Source organism: Balaenoptera physalus (genome assembly GCF_965194825.1).
Source record: "Balaenoptera physalus genome assembly, chromosome: 8".
In the NCBI taxonomy this organism is placed as follows: Eukaryota; Metazoa; Chordata; class Mammalia; order Artiodactyla; family Balaenopteridae; genus Balaenoptera; species Balaenoptera physalus.
Window position 1 is genome coordinate 10940905 of NC_138887.1, and position 15968 is coordinate 10956872.

At 45.5% G+C, this 15968-nt stretch overlaps 1 long non-coding RNA gene across 1 annotated transcript in view; it reads left to right on the forward strand.

The window, feature by feature from the left end:
* Positions 1-1862: 1862 nt before the first annotated feature.
* The window catches only part of LOC309666317, an 81691-nt gene continuing 67585 nt past the window's right edge, over positions 1863-15968 (forward strand). Inside the window, exons 1-2 of the long non-coding RNA XR_014267045.1 lie at positions 1863-4609; positions 14884-14942. This is a non-coding gene — a long non-coding RNA (uncharacterized lncRNA). The remainder of the gene's footprint in view (positions 4610-14883; positions 14943-15968) is intronic.

The following is a 15968-nucleotide window of genomic DNA, read 5'->3' on the forward strand; positions in this document are numbered from 1 at the left end:
CTTTCCCCTTTGGTAACCATAAATTTGTTTCTATGTCTGTGAGTCTGTTTCTGTTTTGTAAATAAGTTCATTTGTATCATATTTTAGATTCCACATATAAGTGATATCATATGATATTTATCTTCGTCTGACTTACTTCACTTAGTATAATAATCTCTAGCTCCATCCATGTTGCTACAAATGGCATTATTTCATTCTTTTTTATGGCTGAGTAATATTCCATTGTGTATATGTACCACATCTTCTTTATCCATTCATCTGTCGATGGATATTTAGGTCGCTTCCATGTCTTGGCTATTGTAAATAGTATGAACATTGAGGTGCATGTATCTTTTTGAATTAGAGTTTTCTCCGGATAGATGCCCAGGAGTGGGATTGTGGGATCATATGGTATCTCTATTTTTAGTTTTTTAAGGAACCTCCATACTGTTCTCCATAGTGGCTGCAGCAATTTACATTCCCACCAACAATGTAGGAGGGTTCCCTGTTCTCCACACCCTCTCCAGCATTTATTATTTGTAGACTTTTTAATGATGGTCATTCTGACTGGTAGGGAATTTCTCAAGAGTATCAGAACTAGATCATTTTGACATTGACACACAGCTATGTTTTTAATATTTGTACATAGACATAAGCTTTAGAACACTAAGTTATTTTTAAAGTAATAAGACTGATTCAATTAAAATGATTCTATTCCAATAAACAATGACAACAAATACTCACTCTCACATACACCTAAAACATCCGCTCTGACATTCAGTTCACGTAAGGATCTATTCAGCCTAAAAGGATTATGTTGAGTAAGACAGAAGTAAGTGTAGAATGTACTGTGTGTGGAATACTAACTGCGGAATTCACTTCACCCCACAATAATATTAATGATGACTGACATTTTGACTTGTGTAGGACTTTTTGTCTAAGGTGATTACATCGTAGGTGCAAATCACCGTATAATTGCTCTAATGTGAGCTTAGTTTTAATCACAATACCAAAGTTTGATCTTGAACAATTCATCACACCATTATCCAAGAGAGAATTTATAAAATGGTAAATTGGACTGTGAGAACCCACTTTACCCTTGGTCATGGGCAATTAAAGTTGGGTTTCAGTTGATGAGACGTGAAGAAGACTAGAAATCCTACCTACACCGAATTTCTTATGCTTCGTTTATGGGCTCCAGAGTATCATGAACATCAAATAAAATGGTGTTCAGTCTGGATTTTTTTAAAAAGACAGCACCATTAATTGAGTGAGAAAAGAAAATAGTTGTGATGTGTGGTAATAGAACAAATAGTTCTCTTTAAACTTGAATATTTTGTAAGCATGCCCCTAAAAAGTTTTCTGGTTCACAATAGTTATCTACTTCTATTTTATTTTTATTTTAAATTTTGTGTGTATTTCTTTCTTTTTTTTCCACTATGCGTCCTGTATGTGTCCATATTTGAACATAATCCATTTCCATTTATTGTACTAATAATGTGTAGTATTACTTCTATTATCTTGTTTTATGCTTTATATGTTTTATAACTCATGACTGTTTCCTTCTTGTTTTTCAGTCTTTTACTATGTGGGAAATGTTTTCTAATCTTTTTGTAATCTGGTAATTTTCAAGCTGTATATTCTGGCTTCAGTTATATGGATAGTTAATTCAACTGCAAATTTTAAAATGCTCCCCCTGTGTACATTTTTTTCTCAGGGAGGAAACAGAATTGTTGACCGTTTGCATTTAATAAATAAGATGGCAAAATGAGCATTATTTTACTGTCCTTCCCTTTTTCCTTTTCCTGGCTCCCCTGGAACAGAGCATGATTCGGATGCTTCTGATGACATTTGCAATTATCACTATTATGCATATTACTTTCTAATCACAATTACAACAATTATTTAGCCTTGATTCAATATTGACATGCTTTCCATAATACCACTACTTGCTGACTTTTAGCTGTTTAGTTTTGATTCATTTGTTGGTCAATTGCAACGTGTCATCAAGCATTTTTCAGGATGAGGATACAGGTGGTTTACTTGATGAGCTTTTCCTATAGTAAGTCTTTATTAGCATGCTATATAATTCTGCACCTTGACATTAATGATACAGTTCTTTTATTGTTCTATTTGTCCGATGAGAGGTTTTTTTTTTCCTGTTTACTCATTCTTGAATGATCTGAGGGTTCTCCGTGCCTGAAGTTTGCCAGTATTTACAAATGCATGGCGTCACTTGGTCCGATCGATAACCATGAACTCCACCAGCATCTTCCTCCTAGACCCCAAACTGGAAGGCAGCTTCATTGCAGAGTTCCATGTAAATTTTAGTCTTTAAATGTCAATTATATAATATGGCCCTTTAGAAGTGGTGAGGGTCTGCTTCCCCAGCCTGATCATCTTATAATGGGAAATACAAGTTATTCATAGATAATTGACAATCTCTATGTCTTTCCTTTTCAGATGCAAGCTGAGGCTGCATTTCCCACAGTATGCTCTTCTCACTATTCTTCTGTCCCCTCCATTTATCACTGTCAGTATCTTATACCTGCATCTGACTATTTCTGACTGGTCCCTCTTGCATTACCAAATGGTACTCCCCAAATGGATATCCAAATGGAAGTGCCAATGAAAGAGCTTGATTGGATGAAATAAACTTAGCCAAGACAGAAAGCTGTTGCTTCACCATTTAATTGGTGAAGGCTCCAGAATTCTAAGATACATAACTCAGTAAGACAGGGTGGAAATTTCTCAGTGTCTTTCTGCTTGATCTGGCTTGTCTACCTCAGGCACCATCCAAGCTTTAGTTGGTAGAAATTCCTCCTGGCATCTAGCAAATCATTAGTCTGTATTCCTAATTTCCAGTATTGTGGAAGCTTTTATCTCTCGTTCAATTTCCATAATTATTTCAATTAGAATTTGGGAAGGTAAATAACATGCCCCTAACTAGCTGCCATCTTATCTGGGAAGTTCATCTTCATAGGAATTTTAATGGGAACTGGGAGAAGGAGTGTTAATTTGACACCATCTTAAAAGATAGTTTGCCCTCTTGACTTTCTTTACAGTAGAAATAACTTATGTAAAAGTAAAATAAAAATAACAGACAAAAAGATGACACTGATTCTACAATGCTGCCTTTCTCTGCTGACCATCAAAGTAGCCAAGGGTCAGTGCCTGATGGAAGCAATCATCTCACACCTGGCATTTCTCAACAGAGAAGAATTAACCAAAGCAGCAGCTGATCTAACAAACCAAGGCTGCCAAGAACAAAGCAGAGAGGTTGCTGGAAGAGGGTCTTTGTCTAAGAAAAAGAGGCCAAAAGCTAATGTGAGGGAGTAGGACACAGTTTAGGACACAGGCTCTGGCCTCTGACTGCTTCTCTTCAAACCCTGGCTCTACTGGCCGATTAGCTGTAGGTCCTTAGATGGGATAGCATGTCTACACTTCTGGTTCCTTATTGCAGAGATTGTACCTATCTCAACAGGTAGCTGTAAGAAAAAAATGGCCTTACACATACAAAATGCTTAGCATAGTACCTGGCCCATGGTGAGGGCTCATTAATGTTCATTATTGTTACGTTTGCCCTCATTTCTTAAATAGAGATCAGATGCAAACAGAACAGAGCCAGCTACTGGACATACCGTTGAGCCAGGTGTGCAGATGAGAGACAGAACATGTGTGCTGTTAGTTCCAGAACATCCTAGTGGCTCTGGGGGAGAACGAGGGGACACAGTGACCTGGACTCGGGGGAGGATGGCTGTTGAGATTCTGGGAGAGCAAGAAGTCACTGGCCTCCATACTCCCTGACAACAGGAATAGGGTCTTATTTTCCTCAAAATCGCTGATTTTCTGTGTCTAGCCTAGAGATCTGTCTATCACAGACATCTAATGAATATTTGTTAAAGGAATGCATTTGTTCACTGAATTCAGTAGGATCAGGACAAGCTTGGAGCAGTCACAGCAGACCAGAGGCAGCATGGAAACAGATACAAAGCCTGAGTAGATAGTCATAATATTAGTGTCCAAAATAATAGCTTAGGTTATTTATTCACCAATTTACATGGTCCAGGTGAAGGACTTAGTATATTTAAAGTCACTTTATTTTCAGTTCTGACCAAACTTTCCATTTTTTGAAATGAAGAAACTGAGGATTAGGGAAAGTAAGTCATTCATGCTCTCTCCACTAGCGTGTGTCCAAGCCCCAGCGTACACCTCCCCCTGACTACACCACCTCTCAGAGTCCTGGGCACGGGCAAAGCGCCCTGGGCCTGGGAAAGTGCGTGCCACAAGGCCACTGGCTTTGTAAGCAAGTGCTCACATCAGAATACGTGCTTGAGAGAGAGGGAGAGGAAGAAAACTGAGGGATCTGTACCTCAAGATTCAGTCTGGAGGTACCAGAAAGAACAACGGTGCCTTGAGATACTGATGAATCAATCTGAGATCTCTGGCTGGACCAAGCCTCATACTATTTTGATCATAATTCATCCCTTACTAGGAATTGAAATCCTAAAATACTCAAATATTGTTTGCCTTTTTATTAGGCTGCTACAACATCCAAAGGGGCAATTGCCATGACTGTCACCAGGAAAACCATGAATTTGGATACCGCTGGGTCATTGCAAGGAAGGAGGTAAGAGACAACCTGAAGGGAACCATTATTATTATATGATTTTAATTCACTGCAAATGAAAGGTCATGTATTTAAAAAGAAAAACCACACGTGAGTGTTGCAATGGAACACCCATGGTACATCCCAAATTAATAAATAACCTTCCATTTCCACCTCCCAACTGACCATGATTACAAGTCTGACCTTTCTGGCCAATGACACAAGAAAGAAAGGCCAACAATTTAACTGCTACTTGTCTCCATGAAGTGATGCATATTTGCATTTTGAAGGAAATCTTGTAACATTGGAAACGTCCTGGAAGCTCTCTGAAAGGTTACAGGTGAACAGAAAAGTGCCATCCTGTGGGCTTCTCAGAACCCTTTTCCGCACCAGCCTGCAGTGCCAATGCATTCCCAGTGGACCCAGAGTGGACTCGGTGGGGGGGCGCCTTGGCCCTTGGGGTCAGCTGTGCTCTAGGGCCACCAGAATTCCCAAAACAGCCCCACAGAAGGAGAGACTTCCCACTGGTCAGAGCCCCTGGAGGGGAGGTGACGATGTCCCAGCCATATCACCTTTGCTCTCCACCCCTGGTGCCACACCTGCCTGCCCAGACGCAGCTGCTGTCAAGGGAGAAATCCTGCTCGTCACCAGGACCTGCCCACACTTCCCAGTGGGAGGGAATATAGGGGCAGCACCTGGCTCCTCATCTGTGTGTAGGCAGATGACAGTAGAGTCTTCCTCAGACTGGGGCTTAGAAATGGCCAGGATCTCACCCACTGCCCCACGGGTGGGAGAACAAGAGGAGGTTTGGGGAAGGGTAGACCCTACTGCACTTGCCCAGATCAGTGCATCTTTCCCGGGATGTAGGGAGACTGGAGCCACCTGGGAAGAGCGTTTCGTAAAACCAGGATCTGGAGCTGAGAATTTTTGTTTGCGCTGACAGAGGATGCTAAAATGCACAGCACACGAAGTCTCAGACATCCCGAGTCCCATGATCCAGGTTCTAGGGGGTCACAGCCTCCAGGTGCCTCAGGGGCAGGTCTGACGGAGGTGAAGGTCCAGGCAGGCCAGCGTGGGGGGAGGGGGCCAGAGAGAGGGGGGCTGCTGCCCGCCCACGTTGGAGTTTGAGCCTCAGACTCATCAAAAGTGTGGTCCAAGAACCAACGCTATAGGCGTTACCTGAGTTCCATGCTACAAAGGCAGAATCCTGTGTCCCATGTGACACCTATGAAGCGGAATCTTTGGAGGTTAGTGTGATCTGATCCTCGAGGGCCGGAGAAAGAGGCAGAGACTCAAACCCACCTCACCAGAGGTTTCCTTTCTTTTCCCAGCCTTTCCCAGGCCACCGCCTCTCAGACTGTCTCGAGGGCCAAGAGTCCCTGGGACAGAATGACTTCAAACCTGAGAGTCCACTTAGCTGTGTACAAGGCTCATTACCCCTGGGGCTAATCCCCAGCGCCCCGCCTGCTGCGCTAAGGAGCCCTCATCATTAGTCTACGCCTCACATGGGCCAAGAGCCCGGCTCCCCAGGGTCACAAGCTCGGGGCTTGTCGCTCAAACGGGGGGACCTGTGCCAGTCCCCCACCCCCTGCCCTGCCTTAGCCTGGTCTTTCCCAGCTCCCTGGGGCCAAAGCTGCCCGGAGGCCCAACCGCAGGCTGCATTTGGTGCAGTTACGAAAACAGTTACAGGCCCAGGACATCTTCAGTTCTCAGCAGTCCTGACAGGGTCAGAAGAATTATCTGCATCCAAAACCTGCCTTCTGGTGTGACTCAGAATCAAGATCTCCTGCGATACATCCGAGATCTCCTGGCTGTGCGGCCTGCAGTGCCAGGCACGATTACTCAGCCATAAAAAGGAACGAAATTGGGTCATTTGTACAGACGTGGATGGACCCAGAGACTGTCATACAGAGTGAAGTAAGTCAGAGAGAGAAAAACAGATACCGTATATTAACGCTTACATGTGGAATCTAGAAAAACGGTACAGATGAACCTGTTTGCAGGTCAGAAATAGAGACACAGATGTAGAGAACAAACGTATGGATGCCAAGGGGGGGAGGGCGGGTTGGGATGAATTGGGACATTGGGATTGACATGTATACACTAATATGTATAAAGTAGATAACTAATGAAAAGCTGCTGTATAGCACAGGGAACTCTACTTCACCTCGCCGTACAGTACAAACTAACACAACATTGTAAAACAACTATACCCCAATTAAAAAAAAAAAAAAAGCCACACAGGCAAAAATCAAACACTTGAGATGCTCCAAGTCACAGATCACCTCGCTCCACCCCACAGCATGTGGCCTGCCTTGTCACCATGTCATCTGTTTGCTCTGGAGCAGACACTGTCTTTTTGTTTTTTTAATAAATTTATTTTATTTTTATTTATTTTTGGCTGCGTTGGGTCTTTGTTGCTGCACGTGGGTTCTCTCTAGTTGCGGCGAGCGGGGGCTACTCTTTGTTGTGGTGCGTGGGCTTCTCATTGCGGTGGCCTCTCTTGTTGTGGAGCACGGGCTCTAGGCGTGCAGGCTTCAGTAGCTGTGGTGCGTGGGTTCAGTAGCTGTGGCTCACAGGCTGTAGAGTGCAGGCTCAGTAGTTGTGGCGCACGGGGTTAGTTGCTCCGCGGCATGTGGGATCTTCCCGGACCAGGGCTCGAACCCATGTCCCCTGCATTGGCAGGTGGATTCTTAACCACTGCGCCACCAGGGAAGCCCGACACTGTCTTTTAAGACCCCGAGGAACTGTTTCTATTCTCCTTGAAGTTGGTTCTTGCTCTATGTGCTCCCAGCCTCCAGCTAGAGGTCTAATAGCCTAAAGCAGGAGTCAGCAAACTTTTCTGTAAGTGGCCAGAGAGTCAATCTCTTAGGCTTGTATGGTCTCTGTCACAAATGTGTCACTCTGCTGTCCCAGTGCCAAAGCAGCTGGGGACAATAGGTAAATGGGTGGCTGTATTCCAGTGAAATGCTCATTACAAAAACAGGCAGTGATCTGGACTTGACCCGAGGGCTGTAGTTTGCCAGCCCCTGGCATAGGAGGGGAGACCCTAAAGACAGATGGTTCGTTTCAAATTTGAGCCCCATCAGTTTCCTGTCTGTGCAGCCTTAGACAGATTACCGACTTCTCTAAGGCATATTACTAATACCTATATCACGCTCTTCTGAGAAGACTGCAGTGAGAGTCATGCATATAAAGTGCTTCAGGGGGTTTCCAAGCGCATGGAAAGCAAAGCTACCAAAAAAGCTACATTAGCTACAAAAAGCGCTCATCACTCTTACTATGACCCTTTCAGACCGTGACAGTTCTGCCTAGGACGTCTAGCAATGGGCTGACGCCTTCCCCTGCGGCCCAGAGCGTCCCATGTGCTCGCCAGTGCCCAAACCAAGTCTGAGTTTGTGCCACTCTCAAAACATTATTTTATTGATTGGTCAGCTGTCCTTGCTGGAGCCAGCCTCTGCGACTGGGCTGTGTGCCATGGGCCCCCCCCCTGCACTACTGAGCAGGGATCCTCCCAGCTCCTGGGTCCCCTGTCCCCCCTCAGGGCTGCCACGTGGTGCCCGATGCCTCAAGCAGCAGCCTCTGCCCTTTTGGCAGCCTGGACAAACCAATAGGATCATGGGCCAGGCCATCAGCTTCCTAGCAGTACCTGCCAGTGACCTTCTTCAGAATCACCATTCTGTGAGACGGTACTGAGTGCTCCCGAAGGGATAAATGACTCGCGGCCAATGAAGTATTGGGAACATAGGGCTAAAGACCCTTTAAAATGTTTCTTTTGTCCAGAACATCTCAGGGCCTTTTAATAAGCTAATATGTACTGTTCATCTTTAAGAGGGGAATCCAAGCACTCCGGCAGCGTTTCCAAACTTTATTTTAATATGGGACCATTCTCAAGGGCCATGACACAATCAGGATTCTAGGAGACACATTTTGGGAAATGCAGCTCTGGAGGAAGGGCAGTGTGTCTCCACTTTCTGAGTTGATCGATGGCAAAGGTTAAGAGTGTGCGCCTGGTAGAGACATCTTTAAAATCCTTCCTGTCTGTAATCCGTGTCCTCATTTCCCATCGCAGGTCACTCAGCACATTTGGGCTGTGGGTGCTGCCTGGGGAGCTGGGTTTTCCCAGCATCAAGGCTTGTTCCTTCTGTCAGCCAGACCGGCCGGATCTATAAAGAATTCCCTGAGTTCGTGAAATCCAATGCCCGTTCCTTCCTGAAGACACCCCAGTCACCCCAGTCAATCTGTATCTTGCCAAATGTTCTCCTCTTTGACTCTTAAAAGAAGTTCAAAGTGGCCCACAATTCATGTCAAATGGACCGGCTGCCATTTCCTCGTTGTCTCCAAGGGCTCCTTATATAAAACCGTGGCTTTATGGGCCTTAGTCATCCTATATCCTCAGGGCCCTTTTCTGAACTCAGTGAACTTGTTTAAACATCCCAGGCCTTCTCCTGTTTCCCTTGCCCCCCTCTCCCTGTGCCTGAGCCTGGTGGCACTGACCTTGGGGGGAGGGGAGGGCACCGTGGAAATGCTAAATCTTCCTAGCAGTTTCCAGCACTGGGGATTTCATTCTTCACCCCCCATCTGTGTCCGCGGCAGCCTCAGCCATGTTGTCCGGAAAGAATCTCTCCCTTTGCAGGGAGTGGAGCTGAGACCCTTATCCGAGAGGCAACCCCGCTCCCGCTGCTGGCCTAGTACCTGTTCACTGGGAAGAGACTCCTCTTCCTCGTTTTCTTTATTGCAAATCGGTGGGAAAAGAGCTTCCAATCCAATGATGCCTGGGAAGAACCTTGAAGTTTCCTGATGAAAGAGGCCGTGGAGGTGCCCGTACTATGATCTACAACCCGCGAGGCAAGTTTGTGCCCGTTCCTCCCTTGGGTCCCAGCACCCACACGGAGGGAACAGATGTGTGTCTTTCCCAAGCTGGGGGCCAAGGTGCTGGAAAGATGCTCTGAGGGGACGTACGTAATTCTCACCAGCTCGGGTCAAAGTTGGCCTCTGACTTACCTTTCTTCCCTTTTCAGCTTCCTTCTCAAAATGGAAACGGGAGGGTTGATGTGGTTCATGGTTCCCAGGCCGCTCCTTCCAGATATCACATTCTTCAGGGGACACTTGCGGCCTCTCCACCGGCCAGGAGGAAGCCTGCTGGGCAAGGGGTCTTGGATCTGACTGCAGAATCAGATCCACTCTGATTCTCCACAGTATGCATGGTATTCTCCATGTGTAGTTCCCCATGAGATTTTATTTGGGGGACAAACAAAAAGTTTCTTCTGTCTGAAAATGACCAGGTTAAAATATTGCTAAGAACTTTTCACTCTTCATGTCCTTTGATCCCAGTCCTAAGCACCTCCCTTTCACCCCAAAGCCTAGCTTTTCACGCCCCATGTTTTCTCTCATACTTACCCAACTGTCAGTGAAAACTATTAGGATGTATTTGTGGGGATGAAATAAATGTATATTGGTTTCGGGGTGGTTTTTTTTTGGCCGCATGGCACGGCATGTAGGATCATCTTAGTTCCCCGACCAGGGATCGAACCCATGCCCCCTGCACTGGGAGTGCAGAGTCTTAACCACTGGACCGCCAGGGAAGTCCTATATGGGTTTTTTAAATCTAGTCATCTGGTGGAAATAGAACCCCACCTTTTATAGTCTGGGTTGTCAGGCGTGTTTGTTGGAATAGTTTCCAGTATCCATTGTTTTCCTCAGTCCTTCTGCCTTTACAGGCCAATCCCTACCAGCTCTGCAAGGATTTTGACACCTCCACCCAGCATCAAGCTAGAAACCATTGACATCATAGAGTTTCCACTCCTGTGCTTTTTTTCTTTTTAAATTCTAATGATGTATAGTTGATTCACAGTGCTGTGTTAGCTTCTGCTGTACAGCAAAGTGACTCAGTTATACACATATAGACATTCTTTTTTAAATATGTTCTTTTCCATTATGGTTTATCACAGGAGATTGACTATAGTTCCCTGTGCTATACAGTAGGACTTTGTTGTTTACCCATCCTATATGTACTAGTTTGCATCTGCTAATCATAAACTCCCAATCCATCCCTCCCACACCCCACTGCCCCTTGGCAATCACAAGTCTGTTGTCTGTGTCTACGAGTCTGTTTGTTTGGTAGGTAAGTCCATTTGTGTCATATTTTAGATTCCACGTGTAAGTGATTTCATATGGTATTTGTCTTCCTCTTTCTGACTTACTTCACTTAGTATGATAATCTCTAGGTCCATCCATGTCACTGCAGATGACATTATTTTTTTATGGCTGAGTAGTATTCCATTGTGTATATATAAATATATATATATATATATTTATATATATCACTTCTTCTTTACCCATGCCTCTGTCTATGGACATTTAGGTTACTTCCATGTCTGCCTATTGTAAATAGTGCTGCTATGAACATTGGAGTGCATATATCTTTTCGAATTAGAATTTTCTCTGGATATATGCCCAGGAGTGGGATTGCTGGGTCATATGGTAATTCTATTTTTAGTTTTTTAAGGAGCCTCCATACTGTTCTCCATAGTGGCTGCACCAATTTACATTCCCACCAACAGTGTAGGAGGGTTCCCTTTTCTTCATACCCTCTCCAGCATTTATTATTTGTAGACATTTTAATGATGGCCATTCTGATGGGTGTGAGGTGATACCTCATTGTAGTTTTGCTTTGCATTTCTCTAATTAGCAATGATGAGCATCTTTTCATGTGTCTGTTCTTAAAGCATCCCTCATGTTTCAGTTTCCCAGTGAGCTTGGCTTCTGCACGCAGCCCGTGGCCAGGAGCCCTCCTCCTTTATGTACTTTCCAGCTGTGGCGCTTGTGCAGGAGAAGCTGCACCCAGCCCAGCTCACCCTCCTGTGAGCTAGAACTTCTAAGGGCGCTCAGGGGCTCCTTCTGAGGCTCCGTTTCATCTCCTCCCCTTCCTGCGGCTTAACCTCTCCCCTCCCAATGCCTCCCCAAGTGCTTCTTTCAGAAGAAAAGGCTTCCCATCTGCTGACTCCTTTCCTCCCTCCCCAAGCCTGCTCACCTCCACCAGCCTGATCTGTCAGAACTTCTGGGAGGACTGCAGACCCTCCCTGTGTCCCTGTAGCCCCCCTGCCCTCCCTGAGTTTCTTCAGGGACGCTGACACCCGTGGTGCTCTTGAGAAGGACGCAAAAGGGACAGAGCAGGGAGCTTTCCTGCAGGCCTGCCACCTGCTCTTACCAAGGACATTCCCCCGGCCGTCAAAGGCTGCCTTGGCCCCGGATGTTGCACCTCCAACCCACAGTTCTCTGGCCATGAACTCCCACAGCACCCAACTTTGTTCTCCGAGGCCTTAGGGAGCACGGGGAAGGGGCGGGCCATGTCGCTCCCCTGCTGCTCACTTCCCCGTGCCAGGCCGCACCTCACCACTGGGGCTCAGCCAGGGGCGATCCATGGCTCCACCGGCTCTGGAGGTCCCTCTGGCCAGTTGAGGAGGGATGGGCGATGACCCCAGGGTGATCCCCTGCTCCTGGGCTAGACACAGCTCCCCGACAAGCTGTCCTCCTGTCAGCTTCCTTCTGGCCTTTGTCCCCAGCCCGGAGCAGCCCTGTCCCCTCTCCCTCCCCTACCCCCAGGCATACACCCCCCCAGACCTCCACTGGGCCGCCTTTGGCCAGGCCTTTGGAGAAGGACATCCTTGGCCAGTGTGCTTCTTAAACCTCATTTGGCCCAGGACCCCACACGCTTTATGGGCTCCTCCCTCGCCGGGGCCTGTACCACAAGGCTATTAGTTAAGATGTTTCCATGCCGCAGTCTGACCCCGCATTTTCTGGCTATTTCCTTGACTTCCCCTCTTTGCCCCCAGCTCCAGGGCTCCCACACGTCGATTTCTTATCAGGGCTGGGGGTCTGAGAGCACAGCTTTCCTCTCTCTCTAATTCCTTTCCTAGGAGCCTGAGCCAGCATCTGGCTTGGGCCAGTCTGGAGAGATCTGGAATCCAAACAGTCTTTAAAGAGTTACGACTCCGGGAACCGTGGATGGCAACGTTTTCTATTATTCACAGTTCCAACTTTCCCATCTGGCTGTTTTCAGAATGAAAGCTGGAGATTACTGTCAGCATTAATTACAATCAGGTGTACTTTTCTTCTACTCCATTTTGCCCCAATGGTTTCTCACACAGCAAGAAATCCCTAAAATGCATGTCCTTTGAAATGGGGCACATAAATCCTTGCTGCTGGTGAGAGCTGCTGTCAGCCCGTGGGGCTCTCCCTGGATCCGGTGACCTTGGTGAGGTTCACCGAGCTTCATCAGGTTGAGAGGTTCGCCTGAGCCCCTTGAATCTTCAGGGCAGGAAATGTCAAAAGAATCAGCTTCCTTGCAAGATTTCTGGCACTTCCTGCTCCAAGTCAAACCCGAGCTACCACAAGAACGGGTTGTGGAATGTCTGTCTTCAGGGCCCTAGCTGAACCTGAGAGGGTGAAGCTGCAGAGAAGAAAATCAGTCTCCCTGATAGTCCCCTCTAGGTCTCATCCCAATCTCCTTCCTCGTGTCTCAATTTTCACGTCTTCTCCCCGGACCCCTTGGCCTATTTCTAGTCAATGTTTGAAAAACATCATCTCATTCGGAAGTATTTTCTTCCCCTCCATCTTTGTCCCTATGTGCATATTTATAGACGTGCCGCTTTCCTTACATTTTCCAGAAGTGTCTTTTTTTTTTTTTTTTTGGAGTAGAGTTGATTAACAATATTGTGTTAGTTTCAGGTGTCCGGCAAAGTGATTCGGTTATACATATACATGTATCTATTCTTTTTCATATTCTTTTCCCATTTAGGTGATTACAGAATATTGAGCAGAGCTCCCTATGCTCTACAGTAGGTCCTTGTTGATTATCTATTTTAAATATAGCAGTGTGTACCTGTCAATCCCAAGCTCCCAATCTATCCCTCCCCTCCAGAAGCTTTTTTAAATTACTCTCCTCGGGTTTATTTTTCTCTACAGACTCTCCATAACTTTTTGTTTTTGCTTAACCATCCAACACATTTAAGTTATTTTTTTAATTTATTTTTTTATTGAAGTATAGTTGATTTATAATGCTGTCTTCATTTCTGCTGTACAGCAAAGTGACTCAGTTATTTATATATATATATATATATATATATATATATATATATATATATATATATATATATATATATATACGTTCTTTTTTAATGTTCTTTTCCATGATGGTTTATCCCAGGATATCAAATATAGTTCCCTGTGCTATACAGTAGGACCTCCATAATTATTAGTCTTCAGGATTAATTAAACATCAGGACCATTCTCCTTTCGCAAAGACATTTGAATTTCATTCAGAAAGGCCATTCTGATATCTTAGTTATTCTTTTTAACAGCTCTGCTATGTAAGCCACGGCTCTACTATTACCAGTTGGGTGATGCTGGGTAAGCTGCTTAAACCCACTGCCCTGGGGTTTCCTTGTCTGCAGAAGGGGGATGCTGCATCTTCACAGGGCTCCTAAGTGCATTAGGGAAAACAACAGCTCAGCACTGGCAAGTGTAAAGTGTTTGCTCCTCACCTAAGGCATGCTCCATGATTTGGGGCATTGGAAGAAGGAACAAGGGTCCTCGTCTCGAACATTCACGAGAAGACAAATCTCTTTCTCTGGGAGAGTGGAGGAAGGGATTGCTGCTCAAAGACGACAAAATGTGTACGCAGTACAAAAGCAAAACTGTTTTTAATACCACCCATTTTTTCCTCATGGAGCCCAATCTTCATGGGTTCCCTTTGTCACATGTGGCTCATTCCATTTGCTACTGGAATCCAGTTGGCCTGTGTCTTTATCCCTGAGCAACTGCAGTATAAAATGCCAGGGTTTGAAAAAGAGAACCATTCACTTAGAACCTTTGCCCCTCCCTAACGTCCCCTGACACATCACCCACAAACTAATAATCTTGGGAAAAAAGAGAGGGAGAGAGTTGACAACTTTGAAAAAGCTGGACAGAGTATGACATTTCCGCAATAAAAACTGAATAAAGGAATTTACCGTAACCACGTTGGTTTTGCTGCTAATTCGACCCTGGCCATAACTTGCCCTAGTTCGCTGCTCCCAAATCACTTGCCTCTTTGAGCTCTGGTCAGGCTGTATCTGCCTCATCCCACTCATCCTCACCTTCCTCACCTCAGCTGCTTGGAGACCTTGCACAGGGGGTGTTAACCGCAGAGCCCCGGCAGCCATCTTGCAGATGAATTCTCTGGCTGCATTTCATAATCTCGGTAGAATAAATGAAGTTTTTGACAGTTAATTTATTTCCTTGATGTATTTCAGATGTCTCTTCAGACGAAGCACTGGGTCAGTCCTGCTGGTTGTCTTGAATCGGATATTAGGTAAGAACACTTCCTTAGCACTGTTATTGAGATGTGCCTTAATTGTATTTGCACACACTCATAGAGCTGAATGAGCCTCTGAGCTCCTAACTTTTCCACTTCATCAAACTCAATGGGTGTGCTGAGATGCACAGATGAGACAGTTATGAATGTGGTCACAACCGCGTGGGTCTGCTTAAAATCGGTATCTCATCCCTGTACTAGTGAATGTACAGGAATCATCCATTATGAGCAAAATTAAGGGAAATACGTTATGTAGACAAATGGCTTTGTCATACACTCCCCTTTCCAGATTGTAAACGCTTTTGCACAAGTGTTTTTTATTGTCCTAGTTCTTTCCCTATATTCTCAGCTTCTGAAGGGAGCGTCACCACCTCAGCCCCCTGCCCAGGCACGGACCTGAGGAGGTGGTTGAGCAGGTCTCAGACACCCTCAGGTCGGAAGGGCTCAAAGGAAGAATTGCAGGTTGAATGAACACAAAATTCTGGGTATGGCTGTTACCATTTCCTATTTCCCAGACCATGCTACAGGTCAATCCCGTGCAGAGAAAGCCACAGGCATCACTGACTGTTTGGTGGTGAACCCCTGGACCACCCCAAGTGCCATGGCCACCTTCACTTCAGCGTCGTATCCCCGTACCAGTGATTAGGGTGTACCTTTTGGAGTCAGACAAATCCATATTTCAATCTGGGCCCGGTTACTTACTAACTCAGAGAATCAGACTGTCCTCTTGGGGCCTCCATTTCTTTATACGTGCAATGGGATAAAAGCTATTTCAAGGATTCAGTAGGTCGTTGAGTATAAAACTCTCAGGACACCTTATGATGCCTGCCACACAGAATCTCTAAATGGTAGCTTTATTGTTACAATAACTGAACAACAGACATGATCCACATTGGGAACCACTGACTCTTCCTGACAGAGGTTACCTCTGGCTACTCCAGTCTCTGGACCATAACTACTAGTTTCCTAGGCTGTGTAACAAATGACCAAAAACTGAGTAGCTTAAAACAACCTACATTTATT